This window comes from Bombus vosnesenskii, unplaced genomic scaffold, assembly GCF_011952255.1.
Source record: "Bombus vosnesenskii isolate JDL3184/JDL3185 unplaced genomic scaffold, Bvos_JDL3184-5_v1.1 scf7180000013270, whole genome shotgun sequence".
NCBI lineage: Eukaryota > Metazoa > Arthropoda > Insecta > Hymenoptera > Apidae > Bombus > Bombus vosnesenskii.
This window is the reverse complement of record NW_022882928.1, coordinates 918,357-935,087: the sequence shown is the minus strand read 5'-3', so window position 1 is coordinate 935,087 and position 16,731 is coordinate 918,357. Positions and strand designations below refer to the sequence as shown.

Below are 16,731 nucleotides of genomic sequence, written 5' to 3'. Positions count from 1 at the left end.
GGAGCATCTGGATCAAGATGAAACGCACCCAAGGAAATTAGAACCTTTCTCGGTAATTAGGAAGGCCGCGTGCAATTTCTCAACGAGACAGAAGGTAAAGGCACTTGCTTAAGAGAATGAGAGCCGAAGCACGACATTCAGTAGCAGTATTTCAGTTACTTTCATTAGAGTCTCGCCTCCGCGAAAGGCGTTGGGAGATCGGCCAGAAGAGAGGCACTCTGACCTCAATTGGCCTCAAACAATTTGCCTGTTGAATTAGTCTTGCCAGAGTTCTGCTTGGTAAGGCCTCGATACCATATGCGTGCATTTCGGCTGCATCCAGACCTTACCGATGTAATTTTCCTATTGCATTAAATTCTCGAGTAACTCGTGTCGCCGTTGTCGCTGAATCGCCACACAGGTTGAACGAACGAAAATTATCGGCTCGTTGCATCTTAAACGAGGAAGTTAGCGTATCACGGCAGCCGACTTCCTCGCAATTCCCCGACAGAAAAGGAAAAACATCGTAGCAAATAAGATGATACTAGGAGCGTAATTGAATCGTCGTTGAAGACGCAACACGACAATGCCACCGGAGGAGATTGGCACCGTTAGCGCTGTATCGCTTCGCGGCATGCGGGTAGAAGCTTATTATTGTTTGATTAACAACCCCAGGAGTTTGTGATATTTCATAAGCAAGCAAAGGGTTGCGCAACGAGATTGGATGGCAAATGTACACACGTACATATACAGCCGCCGGCCTAAGCGCAACGCTAGACGTTTGCGAATTTCCATCCCTATTTCTCTCTTAACGTACGAGTACGTAAACGTAACGCATACCATCCCACCAAAGGTACACAGACTTCCGTCCTATTTTTGCCTGTATCACTGGCAATTTCCCGCGATTTACCACGTCCCTCTTTTCCTAACATTAATTTCGATCAAATTCGAACGAAACGAGGTTACGTTTCGACTATAGATTATAAAGTTCGTTGCTAGAGTATAAATTTTCCTGTTGACTTCCTGTTCGCTACTTTTTTTTCCCGAATACGCTTCGTGTAACGCGGTAATCGATTTTTGTACGCCAACTAGGCGCAGTATAAACAAACGGTCAATGCTGTAACCAATTGTAAGTAGAACATGTAAACGAATAAACACGAAAATATCAATAAACAACTTCGAAATGTAAACAAACAAAGCTTAGAATGGCAATTCTCAACTGTTGTCAAACCAATTCTACAATGTAGGCAAACGAATAAACTCAAAATATGAGCAATCGTGTTAAGATATGTGTAAATGGATCTTTCGAATCCGTAGTTGCAGCATACGAAATATGTAACGTCGGTCGGTATGTTACATGTCTATGCATAGAGTAGTGTAAAAGACTAAATGGAAAATCGTACGATAACGGCGGTTGCACGATGTGTATTAAATAAAATCTTTGAATCCCGTGCGAAAATTGAAACTAGAAACCGTAGAGTGGAAACCATAGCGTTGCCACTGCTTTAGGCGTTTTCCTTTTCAACGACTGTAAAGTTAAGCGAGATGTTACCGAGGTCTGGCGCTGGATTTCGCTGGTTGTTACTAGCTTCGCTCGAAAAGACCTCGTTTCCTAGCTACTTCGCTCTCGAACGTTTCTATATTCCTAGGAAAGTTGCGCCATACTTGAGCTCGCAAAAATCCTGCCAGTACACACAGCTACCACGGCTGTTTCTTCGTGTTCCATCCGGCTTCAATACCATTTTCGAGAGTCCTCCACGATTTCTTTCCCTTCCTGGTCCGTTTCCATATCTAGGGCACTCCGTCGTGAATCGCGACAGTGCATCGACCTCGCAACATCAAACCCGCCACGAGGCTCGATCTCCCGTGTTTCTCTTCGGTCGAGCACCCAGACTCTTGAATCTCGGACATTAACGCTTGGCAATTTTGTCTCGCCACTTGACTACTTTTACGTGACGCTTAAAGAGTTTACACGCCGGTGTAACTTTAAAAGTCCTCGGTATACATCTTCACGTTCGCATTTGCGCGATACTGAATAATCCATAAACGTCAGACCGTGACATTCTTACGGTTGTTTTCAAATTTGAACTCTCGTGTTCCAATACTCGTGCAGTTAACGTTGAGAGAGGTACGAATAGATCCGATAAAAGCTTCTCTAATCGCGTTGACGTTGCACGGTTTGTCGCAATAATTCACTTGCTGATAGCCAGAGGGGTTTGTGAATCACGAAGTACATTCGCGGAATGATACGGTTGAAGAAACCGAGTTCGCAGATTTAGGGGAAGCACAGGTATTGTTAACCAACCGGTGGATACATTAATTCTACCTTCTTTCCCTTCAAACGAAACCATTGGTCCCTTTAGGGGAGTATGTTGACACGAATTAAATACCAGTGAGTGACCCGCGACACGGTCGTTTTCTACACTTTGTGCCACAATCTGGACGCTTGGGAGCAGCGAATCGTTATTTTGCCAGTTTAACGAAATAATTATAAAAGCCTTTGAGGATGCTCACCGGCTACGAACACATAAAACCGTTGATAGACCTATACTCGAAAGTGATAAAATGTGATTCTCTTGCATTTCTACAGCCTCGTTTTCATCCAGAAACCTTTAGATCGCACCAACGATAACAAGTTGTATATTTTGTGATTTTGTGACTGCAATAGAAATCGGGAATGAACGTCTCGTCATAAATGTATCGCGTATACGAGAAACAAAAATAGTTTTGACACATCGTTAACCGTTGACTGAGCGCGCACGCCATGTAAAAGCTCATACGTATTGCGACTTATAAGAAGCAGATTGGCAACGAGCCAGAAACTATGCGGTCGATGGTTGCTTTCAAATTTATGTTTCTGTAATATCCGCCATACTTTGGCTCCTTACCCTGCGTTCGAATGGTCTTTTTGTTCGTTCGCAGACCACCCCAGGTAAATTGACGTTTCGCGAAAGAAAGTTGCACGGCAAAGAACGACGTGTTTCGTGGAACACGGATCGCGTTTACATTGTCGATGAAACATCGATCGAGAATTTCCACTTAATTCTTTTACGCCGCGTCGACGTCCGTCATCAATAAAATTGCGCAGATTTTTCATAATATTCGACAGTGAAAAGTATAAACACCTGGCAAGTTTCTCCCTATCGACAAACGGAAATCTGAGAAATGGAGTTACACCGTTTCTCGATCTCGAGTCGTTAAATATCATTGGAAAAGTAGGTCGTGTCGCGAGAATAAGAAGAATCGCTTGCTTCTTAGAAAATAGAATTTCTGTGGAAAAGCCATATCGGTTCTCGAGAGGCAAAAGGTATATCGAATTCGCAGCGATAACGAGTCGTCGATAAAATAAATTTGACGTTACAATTTATCGATACGTTCTCGTCCTTTCGTCATTTCTTCCTGCCCCTCCCTTGCCCGTTTCTTAACACAGGCTGAATACAGTCGACGCGAAATCCTTCACGGTGCCGCAAACTTCGGCAAAGAAGTACGCGGCTACATGCACACGATCGACTTCCTCATAATATTATAGAATCTCGAGGGCAGGTAACGAACCAAGTACTTGTCCCATAAGTAAATCAGTGTAACAAGCCGGTCTATCCACCGTTCGAGCGGAAGCTCGCAACGCTTCGAGCCGGAACGAAGAAACCTCGAACTTCTTTCATCACGCCTCAGCGAGTTCCTGCAATTCGATTTAAGGGTCGATCCCGTTTGAATCACGGCTCCGACGACAAACGAAATCTGGGCCGATGACGAATTTAGAATTTCAAGTGCCACACTGACTCTACAATCTGAATACTTATGACACCGCAGAGATTTTATAAGGTATTACGATCACGGTAAATAATGCTCTCTCGAATCAAGCTCTTGAAATGAAAAGCTGTACCATTTACGATCGATACCTATGTAACGATACCTTAAAAGGATACTAGAGATTCTAACGATTCAAGATTAATCGCGAGATTAATCGCATAGCCTCATGTGGCCTTTTGAAAAGTTTGCCAGGACTGCAGGACGAGCTCGATACCCTTCGGAGTGATAAGAATAGAGCCGCAGAGAAAATCGAAGGAAAGACGAAGGCGAGGTTGAAATAAAATGTGAGGCCATAACTATCCGGCTCCGTATATCTTTCGGCAACGTTATCTATCCCGGTGGTTAAGCCAGACGCAGACATAACGCCCTTCCTTGGTCGTTGGTCGGCTTAATCCGCAAATCCCAGGGACATGTCCCGATCCATTGGCCCGGATATCCTAGAACGGCGGTAAGTAAAGATCCGAACCCTTTCCCTCTTCCCTGTTGATATAACCTTGACTCGTCGCCTGGCGCCAGACTGCGAAAATAAGGTGATCGAGATCGGTGCGCCTTCGCTTGTAACCAAAGGACCATTTAAATCTATCGAGTTGAGTAATTTACGAAGACATCGCTTTGATCCAATCTCAAGGGGTGCATCCCGCGTGGATCTTTACCCTTTTAGCGCCACCGTTTAAGCGTTTGCGTCAAATTTATCAAAGGTTATTCGCCTGGTAGGAGCAGCACGAATGCTCTGTACGCTCGCGATCTATTTCGCGATCTAATTTAAGTCACCCCGTTGACTTGGCGTTACTTACGACCGTTAATAATTGCCGTTACAACGTCCAGAATAGATCATCACCGTTTTGTGGGGTAAAAGAGTTCGACGCGACAACGCAACGAAACTTTCTGTCGGATCAACGCTATATTTGATAGCGCTTGGTAGCGAAAAATATTTCAAGTTATATTTATTCAGATATGTGTAGTTTTGTGTACTACACTAGATTAGCCGCGTAGTAATGACACACATATATGAGTATGAGTGTGTTGGAGTGTGTGCGTGCACAGCGTCTCGTAAGACAGACGAATACAACTGTTCCGTTGGCAGTGTGGTATAGAAAATGACGAGGGAAAGAAAGCGCTGAGACGCGTGCAAATATGTATCGACGAAGATCTTGTAAATCACATATTAAATAAGCCTGAAACTATTTTGATATCAATTGTAAGTGTATACATATAAAGTATTCCTATACATTTATTTCGGCGATTAAGATGCATAATTCTCAACGATATTTGATACAAATTATCTGTTTCGTTCGGCGCTGCTTTGCGATTCACTTGTACCTCTGAAGAATACACCAATGTACGTAAAAGTCGGGAAACTCGATTCGAAATGTAATTTCAATGACGGGGAACGCTTCCTCTTAAACGTGAGGAATACCTTATCAAGCAGGAGAACTGCTCCGACGAAACGACGCTTCTACAGTATATTCGACCTAATAACTTTCGATTGCGAATGCAAAAGACCTATAAGCACTCGTGGCATGTACTTACCGTAACCGAGCAAGTTTACCGCATGTGCGAAGTTTCTCGATCGATATTATCAGGAAACTTGTCGATGAAATTAATTGATGCTAATACCGTAAAGAGAGCCACGTCATGGTTATTAGCTGGAGAAGTCGCCCTAATGGCATACTTTGAAGCACTTGAACCGCCAGTCGCCGCCAGTAAGATATATTTTAGTCTCATTCCTCATTCTCTGTGCGTCGCATTCCGGCGAGCTAAGTACCCGGACAAAATCTAGCGAACGCTAGTTCTAAGCCTGTCGTTTAAAAATCCCGATTTTCGACCCTCTACGATCGTTCTACCTTCGTACCTACCAACTAGCTAACGGTTTTTCGTAAATAATCGGTGGATGAATAGAAAAAAAATTCACGAAAGAAACGAAATTCGAATCAGGAGATTAAGTGGCAGTTTAAACCGCTTTTACCGAACGATGTCATTTCTTTGCAACACCCGAGCTAATCTGCATAATAATATCGGCGGCGATTAAAAACGTCTACGTGTATCCGCAGGGGCTGTAAATTAATATTCCAGTGAACTTGAGCAAGTGGCTGGAAATACTCTCTCGGACGCGGCAAGAAACTCGCTAAGTCCCGAGGGTTTCATTAAGATATTTCGACCGAGCAAACGAGCCTTGCTTATTAGAGTTTTCGGCATTAATTAGTATACGACAGAGACGAACTTTGAGCGCCATTTGTTTCGCGTAACAGCCCCTCGTTACTTTTCGCTTCGAGTCGTGCAAACGCGTGTCATTATCCGCCATTACCAACGACTTTCTTCCCGACGTTAAAAAGCATACTTAACGAGCGTGACTTAACACCGTCGCCTTTCCTATACGATGGCCCTGCACACAGACGGAAATATTATCAGAGCAACGTTGAGTTTTGTTAAAACGAAAGCCTTCGGAAATCCTTGGAGTTTCTTCGAGCCAGAGCCGAGTTCAGTCAGTCGGCGAATCGATGGCTTTAATTAAGGAAACGTCTTACAACGGGATGGCTAGGTGTGGCTAGGTTAATGCCCTAATGTATACGCCACCTACATATGCCTGTATTCATATTCGTACATGCACGCGACACGAGATTACACTCACAAAGGACGCCGCAGAACCGACGCATTTCGAGCTGTTCGCAATGCTCCTTACAGCAATCGACTTAGCAGGAATAGTGCTTTCCATCGTGGCATACTCCGCCGATTCGCGCTATCTGCAACGGTAACTTCTCCTACAATCTCAATCGCGATGTAATCCTCCGAGCGTGAACGTGAAACGGTAAGAAAAGGAAAATTCGGCAAGGGAAAGGAAAAAAAGAGAATAAACGGAGTTTTGTGAAATGAATTGCTTATCGACCAACACCTCGCGGTGGCCTATAAAAGTCAGCCAGGTCCTATCTATCCACCGTACAATCTCCCGTTGCCTGGAGGCTCTTACATCGGTTTTCGATCGTAAAACTATTCCGCGCTAGATTTCCTGATTTTATTTACGCTCCGTAAATTGAATCGTCCTTTTTTTTTTTAGCACTGACAAAGGATCGTGTAAATTCGTTTACATACGTACAGGTGAATCGCTGTGTATTTAGATCGATGGAAACACGACCATTCGCTGGCTGTCTAGCGATAGCAAGGTACGATTTTATCGACTCTATCTACGTAGGAACATCGCCTTCAGTGACGTTATTCGACACTCAAATTCAGGTTTCCACGGAATCGAGTCCGAGAGCGATTTAATCGACATCGACGGCAGGCAGCCGATCTGGACGAAGCCAAGCAGCGAAATTGGCCTGCATCGGGGGCGATCAACAACGGTGCGTGAACGACGTTGTACACGCATTTGACACGCACACCAAGGGGTCCCGTGACGTGTCGTACCGCCTTGTTTCCCACGAGTCTGTTGGAGGAACGGGGGCAGCGTTTGAGGAAGGACGGAGAGATCCTGAGAGAAACACATCGAGAGAGAGAGAGAGAGAAAGAGAGAGAGAGAGAGAGTAATCCGCTTAGCTCGTCCGCGCGCATGCTATGCAACGTCTCTCTTACATTAGAGAGAAGCACCACGAGAGTGCATGTAACATGACCGGAGATATCGAGGATGGAAATAGAGAAGTCCAGTGCGGCGGAAAATCGTGGAACATCGTGATTTGCACGCGTGTCATACGCCTCTCAGAGACGATGATTCATCCAGAATACAGAGCAAGCTAATTTCTAGAGATTATGACGCTTGGAAAGATCTCGTCTGTGGATAATTACGATAATTGCCCTTAAAGGTGCGGCTTCTCTCTTTGCTGATTTTCAATCGGTGCGATGTAGCTACATATACGTACGTACATGCACGGTGTGTATCAAAGGAGGAGAAATGGTTACATTGGCTTCGTTCCAGTTGTCGCAATTTTGTATCGTACGCTGCCGGACTAGTGGCGAATTTTTTTTTCTTTTTTTTTTTTACCGTGTATTTAAGTCAAGGGAATGATGACCAAAGGGTTATCGAGGGGTCGCGTTATTAGTGGACTCAATATCCTGAATCCAGTCCGATACCTTCGGGGTATTCCACGCAGTTTGACGCCGGATATGAACGACCGATGTCACGTCACTGACAACGATAGATACGTTACAGGCCGTATTTCGACTATTTTGATATCTGTCAGTCGGCACGCCGGAGATCTGACACCTGTCGAAATTAATCGAGCATAGCGAACACGATCGATGAGAAATTTCTTCGAGTAGAAACGATTTCCAAAACGTAGTACACCGTGTGTTTTAACATTCAGCCTTGGCATACCAATTTTCCGATCGAATTTATGTATCCGTATCTCGGGAGAAAAGAAATATGATAGCATAACACCGGGTAAAGGTACACAAAGAAGCAAAATATCGAGCGAGCTACATCATACGCTATCAGTGATAGGTTAAGACTCACGTTCGGACCACATTGTTCAGGTGTTTGCTTCTGATAAGCTAGGTTATATGTTTGCAAATATGTATAACCAAGAAGAACAATTTGTAATGAATCAAAGACAATTTCATCGTTTCTGTATTCAAATAACTCTACAACGTTGTTTCTAAATGCATATCTCTCGGATTTGTCGCCATTGTCGTGGCGCTAGGTGCAAACGCCATTAAATCGTATTGTTCTTTTGTGCTATGTATATTTGATGTACAATACACAATCGCGACGCATAATACTGTATATAATTATTCCGTACTCATCTCAATAAAACAGACGTCTCGAAATCACGATGCATTACAGTATTACACGATACCACGAACAATTACAAAGTGATCATCAAACACTGTATTATATTGTACGTAACTGTGTATCTACATGGGAGTACGCATGCGACGCACCTGCGATCCGTAGAAGAGAGTTGGTAGCAACGCGAGAACGCAGGAACTCGTGTTTTCCGTTCCATCCATGTTATATTCAACTGTTCACAAAGGTTACGATGGATCGTAAATACATTTATGCCGCTGCGTGCTCACACAACCGTTCAACCACGTTCGTTTATATACACGCACACTATCTAATGTTTCACAGTTCGACTACACGGGACACGGTATTCTAAACATACGGATCGCGTAAACATACTTCGACGTCTCAATTAAACTTAAGCTTCGCTACACGAGCGCGCGTCAATCGTGCACGATTTCACTGGAAACCGTGGTGGAAGTAAGAGTCGCGAAAGTCGACTCGAAGCCCTTCGAGTCGTAATTCACGCCATCTCTCGTCCTAAAAAATAACGATTCGTCGTTTAGTTCGATAATAGTTTCGCGCTTTCTACTACCGTAATCGCGTAATTAATTCAACAGATGGGAAATAAGTATGTGCGACGTATAAATAAGAGTGACCACGACAAACGAGGAGGATGGAAAGCATTCCACGGACGGCGTAGTGGCGTAGGAAATGAATAAACATTAACATTACGGTGAGTTTTGTGATTTTATTGTTCGCAGCTTTTCTGCCACCATGATGCATATGGCGTCATGCTCGTTTTCGAACGTAGCTGCTTTTATCTCACGATTCAATTCTATATCTGACCTATAAACCCATAATTAGACTTCGTGTGCACAATTGCACGTTAAAATAAACATGACTTTTTATCGTACATAATTGTACGTTTCTCATTTACTTGTTTACCTTCCCTGGGAAATGGCTCTCTGGAAACAGTTCGATATTTATCCGTTTTCATTAAGTTGTATTAATTAATTTCCATCTGCAAGAGGAACGGGAGTAAAGGGAAGGGGCTGAAGAGAGAGATGGAGTTGATATCAAAGTTCAGGATTGCTATATTCCACTTCCCTTGTACCCGATGTGAAATCTATTTCGCCATAATTATACAATACTACGATAGCGTATATATATCGTTTAATTTCTCGTAAGAAACAGTCTTGAGTCGGTTTGACTCTCGAGTAAAGAATTAACATGAAAAATACAAATTACGTGCATATGTATATACATATACGTAACACCGACTGTGTATCCGATAAAAGTAATGGCGGTATTCCATTGAGCGTAATTCCGACGGTAAATACTAGGTGGGAAGTCAACGATTGCGTGATAGTCGTGATATCTGCCACTAGACTTTCATCCTCTGTTCGATGTACACGAAAACGAGCGCGGGTAATGGATCCATTCGTGGCATGTAATTCGAGTGTTTCGCATTATCCACTGCAAACTCGTGTTCGTGTACATCAGCACGAACTGCATTCGGTGCAATGGGCCGCAACGTGCAACACAGCCTGCGCCAATGCATTGATCTTGAATCGGTAAACTGACTGGAACTGGTCATGAATTCCCATGATTCCGCGTCGATACGTTTTATCGTACGTAGAAATTGTTTTCGCTAGCTAACGACCGTCCGTCATGAAATTTCTGTGCTCGTAAGAAAAGCCATAGGGTGAATACCGAAGGGGGCTGATTTGCATGAAAATGTTCCGTTCATGATAGCTCTATGACCCGTATGTATAACGTATAAATGCGAAATTACGACCAACTGTATTTTATGACCCCCCCCAAAAAAAAAAAAAAAAAAAATTCCATAAAACTCGCTCACGTTTCTGTTATTGGATTATTTGATTTTTTAATTTGCAACGAACCACTGTATGAAATTTGTTCACGATATTTCAAAAAATATCGATGGTCAATCTTAAAAACGTATAAAATTTCCATACGTTCTGATTGTATTCATATCGTGCAAATGAAGTCTATAATCGTAGTATAATTCGGAATACATTTTTCTTAAAACGGTAATTTCCCAACGTTCGATTCGATGTTTAGAAATTACCTGCATATCTAAGGGATGCTAGCAATTACCCCGCGCAACTATAATATGCCTTGTATGTATGTAATTGCTCCGGGAAGCGAGAAAGTGAATATGTCCGCAGACGTGTAACATTTAGAGATTACCTGGGTGGCCTTAATAATTGGCTAAAGGCATCTTATAACGCTATATATTACGTGTAATCGCTAAAACGTTATTACTGGAAAGTGCTTGAAATATCAATTTTCCACAACCTCCTCGTATCGAAGATTGATTAAATTTAAAAATTATACTTATATATAATGTATACAAAGGTTAATGAAACATAATGAAACTCAAATTTACTCCCACTTGAGATCTAACATGAAAAACCTAACGATAAAATGTTTTTGATTAGAAAAGGCGGAGGAGCTTGGTGAAATCGAAGGACATTAAAGTCAGACTAAAGCGAAGCGTGGAAAATTAATCCCTTGCGCAATTGCGCCGTAAAATGGCTGGAGATTGCGTTTGTCTGTCGTAAGGGGAAGGTGCAAATCCGCGTGGGAGATGCTCGCAGGTTCGGAATCGCGCAACCGTGCTTTCGCTCACGCACGCGAACATAACGCACCCCTGGTCTCGCGCCGTCGTAGAATTTGCATATTTATGACTGTTTATAATGTATAATTGACGGGAATCCGCATACCATCGGGCTAAAGCTACTGGGCTGAAGGCTACACTGCCTTCTGCGAGCCGCCAAATCAGATTACCGGCTTTGCATTTTGGCTCGACCTCGGTCACCACCACCACCGACCGCGACCTTTCCCCGTCTCTCACTTCCTCTTTCTCTTGCTCTCCCTTTCATCCAAAACTCGGTCTCGCGACTAACGCATTTTTCCCCTGAATATTCTTCGGTCCCTGTTTGCCAATTGGCGCGAGGGCCAAACCACCGCTGATTTCTTTCTTTCTTTTTGCAACTTGGTCGCCGGTTGAGGGTGCAATTAAAACCGACGCGGCGCGGCGCGTGCACGGAAGTGGTTAAGGTCTTGACAGAGCCAGGTCGCTTTTTCACCTGTCAAGTGCCTCATGGACAGACGTGAATTTTACAGCCACGCAATTATGCAAGAAGAGGAACCGCGCGATGCCCAGCTGCCACTCGCGACTCGTCAACGCGCGCGAGCACAGCCTTCACGCTCTTAAACGTGATTATCAGGACGATGAATTATTCAGGAAGCTGTCGTATAATTGTTTGTTGTACCTCGTCGAGGTAGAAGACTCGTCGAAATCTTGGACGTTGCATCGTGTTAATTTATTTTCGACCTCGTGTTTCGTGAATGAAGATGTGGCTCTTTGTTGTTGCGCTGGTCAATCTTGATAATGTCCGTCCAATCCGGAGGTGGACGCACCTTCGTACTGTCCTCCAATCAGCTTATCCGGATAAAGCGTTGCGACAAGCGGCTCCGACAAATTCACGCGTGACGTTAGATCACCGTCCGACATCTCTTCTAACACAATTGCTCTTACCATTTCACGGTTTCCTGCGTTGCGGTTTAACTCTGGATTCTCTTTGACGTTTCTCGAACGTTGCATTCTCCGCATTAGATCCTCGCGTGCCAGCAAAAAGCTTAATCCATCTGCAAAGGAATCTTTGTTTTTGCAAGTTCGTTTTCAGCTCCATTCGCAGCGCTCGAGAATCCGGATAAAGCTGCTATCGTTCTTCGCGTGGAGCTCGCGAACCAAGCTCTAAAATACACGCGATTTCGCCATTGCTGACGCGAATTTCGCGAGTAGGAATCAAAGTTGCTCGTCTTATTTCACACTTACTACAAGCGAACTACAGTACAAAAATACTACGTCTCCTTTAGTTCGAGGCGCACAACGTTCTTGATAAAAGGTCGCAGGCAGCTAATTTTCTGGTTAACGAGAACGACTGTTTCGTACGCGTGAAGAACGAGCTTACGCGCCGTTCTCTTTGCAATTTCTGCACTACGACCGCTGTAAAGTAGCTTACATCGTGTCCGCGCTCGAAAACTTTAGCTACGTAACCTCTGACATCACCTACTTTGCTAAAGCGCTTTCTGGCCAACCAATTTCTGCTACCTCATCCTCTACCGCGTTTCGCGGTCTCTTCCATTGCGCCACAGTTTGCTGGCAACCTGAAAAATTTTTGCACTCGTATCTGTAGCGCTTGTTCTGGCTTTCACAGCTAAGAGTGTGTATTTTTAAGCGAACGTGTTTCCGGCGATACTTTCAAGTTTTCGCAACTACCTATCAAACACGGCGCTTAGATTTTGAATGATTTATCGTTGCAAATGTGGTGTTTGAAATTTTGTCTACGAGGCTGAGGTTTGCTCCGCGTGAAAATCCATTGCTACGAAAATAAACGCTACGAGACAAAGATTGGTAGAACTACAATGGATGCAAAATTGATCATTCAAATGCGTCAAGATGAAGAACGCCGAGTATTTCGTGCGACTCTCTCTATTCAAAGGTAATAAAACGGATAATAAAATACAGAATGGCCAGAGGTAGTTGATGGTATAACAAATTTTCATGGCTAATGCCAGCACGCGCCCAAGAGTGTGTTAAAAGTGAGAGGTGTAAATTTCTACATCGAGAAACACGCATAAATGTTGGAGCATACAAAGAGGAGCGAATGAAATGGACGTGTACGTTATGCCGAGAACAAAACTTTTGACGGTCGAAATCGTTTAACAAACATTTCGCGATAATGGAATTTCATAGCCGATTCATCGTCAGTGCGTTGCAGCGGTGAATTTTTTTGTACTTTTGTTTCAATGAAAATTAATGGATAACGCGTACGATTCGACGATCCTGAAAATGAGCATAAATTTCACGACATTATACATGTAGCAACCGCCGCACGTTCCGCGGATGCAATTCACCGCATAGAATCGCGGCGTAAGCTTGTGCAATCGGAAAAAGCGTGCGTTAAAGAGGAAACGCGTGCGGAATGGCAACGAAAAAGGGGAAACATGCGAATTGAATAGCTGGCCGAAGCCATGCGTGATATAACGTGGCGACGAGGTCCGAACGGGACACGACAAATGGCTCGCCATTTGCGAAATAACGCATCGATAAACCTGCTGGCAAAACGAACGTCAGAATCGTTTCCTCTAGCCGTTTCAGCTTCGCCTCGGCTTCGAATTCGCCGTCGATTCATTTGAATAGGAGGGTGTGGTCACATCTTTCGAGCAAGAAAATGCTCGGCATTTCGTATTCATCCATAAAGACCATGACTTCCCAATGAGAAGCGCTCTTTCCGGAAACGCTCTTGAACTTTCATCGATCGTCGACCCCTTGCCATTATGTGAACGATTTCCTCGAGTTTTGCTTTCTGCCAATAACTCCAATGGACCACCGAAAATTTCCCCAACCTTTTCCGGTGACATAGTCCGAGCTCACGTCGAGAAAATCTTTGCTTCTTCGCCCTTCTTCGCCCTTCTTTGTCCTTCCTCGCTATCTCCTCCCTCGCGGTAACGTCGAAGTCTCAGGAAAATTTTCCAGCATAGCCCTCTTTGTTCCGAGAGGTCTTTGTCCAGCCAATGGAAATATTGGCCGCCAACCAAATTGCGTGGCTCTTCGTGTCGCATTCGGCAGTACGAAGGGAAGGAGTGGTACAGGGAATCGAAAGAGTGCTGCACGCTAGCGAATTTGAAAGAGAACGAGAGAGGAAGAGAGGGTGGCAACGGGTGAGAGAGTCAGGCTGCGATACGGTGAGAAGGAAGAGAAGGGTGAAGGTTGCACGAGGTAGACATGGGCGTGCCAGGCACTGTTTGGTCTCCAGAGAGAATAGAGAGGGTGCAAGAGGGTCTGGTTGCCGGAGAGTGACTGGATAGATCGGCGTCAAAGAGGGAGGCTGATGTATATGCATGCTACTCCTGGGTCAACGGGATGGCCCGAATTACCATAAACACGCTAGATAGTAGGCTAACTGCCGCTGTACCTCTTCATCCTTGCCCATTCTCCACCCTCTCTGACCGTCTACCTCTTTCGATTCATCAAACTCCGTCACGAATTTCTGCACTCTCATTGTTTACTATCGAGACAAGTTTCGCGTTTTCATAGCCTAGCACGCTGTTTATCCCTTTTACGACACGTTGCACTCCATTGCGTACACCTTTTTCATTATCTCGCTAACTTCTGACAACATTTCCATTTCAATTTTAGAAAAGTTTCCGTTACATTTACCGAGAGAGCAGTCGCAGTATTTTAATGCTCGTGTTCGTCTCATCGTCGACTCGTACCTATAGAAAAGTTAAATATTTATAAACGTACAACTCGCGAAATTGTCAGGTTATTACAGCTTCCAAATTACAGACTTCGATTATATATTCTATCTGCCGAGTTTCACGATCATCCGACTCTCACACTGGTAGCCTCTATTTATCGACCTTTGCCGTAGCAGATTACAGGGATCTGTCTCCTTGGTGTTTCTCTCAGTATGCCGGGCAAAGGGCAAGGACAGCCTTTAACGTGCCGTCAGCTTTATTCGTTCCACGGCCGCGTTTGATCGATTCTTCCGTTCGAAGTCTCAAACACCTAGTCCAAGTTGTTCTTTGAACCCTCCACTGACCTGTAATGGAAGAGAAGATCCGGTTCTTGGACCGTGGACTTTTTCATGGTTCGTGGCTGATATCGAATTTAATATTCGCTTCGTTTGCGCTGTCGCGTATTAAAAGCAGGATCAAGTGGCAAACATCAGAAATCGACAAGCTGTTTTACACGTAAAAGAAGAAAACTCTGACGGACGAGAAAATTCCGTGAACGCAAATTCGAGAAAGTAGAGGATAAAACAACGTTCCAATGGACGCGTTGTTCGCGAAACGCTGGAACGAACTGAATCTGCATTGGATCTGGCCGCAAAGTTTATTAGTAGAACCGTCCGAAGTTGTCTGTTACTTTCACCTTGCAGTTGCACGTCGTTGCACGCACAAATCACCCGGCGCCACACTCGATCGGTTACTTTCCCACAGGAATCACCGACCGAACGCTCGCGAAACAGATAACACGATTTGAGACTACTCGGAACCGCAGAGAATTCGTTCGTTCTCCACTTGGCAACTCTGGTTCTCTACAAAACCAAGTTGCACGACGCGGTCACTTTTTTTTTATCCCTTTCCTCTTTACGATTTATTCGATCGAGTTCACGTAAATCTCGTCGACGAAAATGCCGAAAGATATTATTAGGAATAATTCCGCGATATTATGGCGCTTCTTCGACAAAGCAATTAGCCCGAGGATCGATAAACGCTGTATCCGGCGCGATGCCAGTGACTCGTGTGTCATTCGAGCTTTTGCGGGCGGAAAAGATAGTCGCTTTGTAATTCGTATTGCCGTTGAACGCGTTTAATACAGAGGATGAAGCAAAGCGGAACCATTAAAAGGGTAGTTGAAATGGCAGAGCAAACTTGCCAAACGTTCATTATCTATTCGCTAGTTGCTTCGGTCCTGTGTTGTCCAGAAATCGTTTCCCAGCTAAACCGATCGCAGCGTCGTATTAAAAACGCGTTCAAGGTCCTTGGTGAATTCTTTTGTTTCGCGATTAACTAGTGACTAATTAAAGAGAGCGTAAGCAAGCAATCGCCAGTGATTACATCTTTTCCGCGTATCTCGAGAAAACGAAGACGGAAATTTCGCAAGGAAAAGTCCAAGGTCTCGACGGCGCTCTCGAATGTTAGTTCGACTCTTGGCGGAAAAGCGCGAGCAGCGAAGCGTGTAGAAAGCGTTTCAACGATGCCTGGCGTTCACCAGATTCTCGGCTGGGTCAGGAAGGGAACTCTAAGGAATGCAATTTTCCTCGGATGTACTTTGTGCTTTCCGTCGTTTTCACGATGAACTTTCTCGTCAAGGCCGATTACCAAGATACCGAGGCCACGATCGATATTGCGTTCGCGAAACGGCCACATTCTTGCACGGTCAATTTCGATGATCTATCGACCGATCCTTGCCCTTAACAAATTTCATCCAGCTCCCTTATTTATTACCCGAATTCGCGATCGAGAAGAACAGTTAAATGAAGAACGATTCACAACGTGAACAATCGTTCACAGTACACTTGTGCTTTAGTAGCCGTGAATAGTCTTGCAAGGGATCTTCGGAATTCAAAACGGCGAGAATTTCATTCCACAGTCTCGTTTCATAAAATTTCACGTTCACG

At 44.3% G+C, this 16,731-nt stretch overlaps 1 protein-coding gene across 4 annotated transcripts in view; it reads left to right on the top strand.

The window, feature by feature from the left end:
* The window catches only part of LOC117230934, a 229,330-nt gene that overhangs the window by 50,806 nt on the left and 161,793 nt on the right, over positions 1 to 16,731 (top strand). Inside the window, exon 1 of one of the 4 annotated variants that reach the window (XM_033488867.1) lies at positions 8,849 to 9,239. The exons of the other annotated variants lie outside the window; for them this stretch is intronic. The gene's annotated coding sequence lies outside the window, so the exon portion shown is untranslated. Of the gene's footprint in view, positions 1 to 8,848; positions 9,240 to 16,731 lie in introns of those variants that run through there. 4 annotated transcript variants of the gene reach the window in all.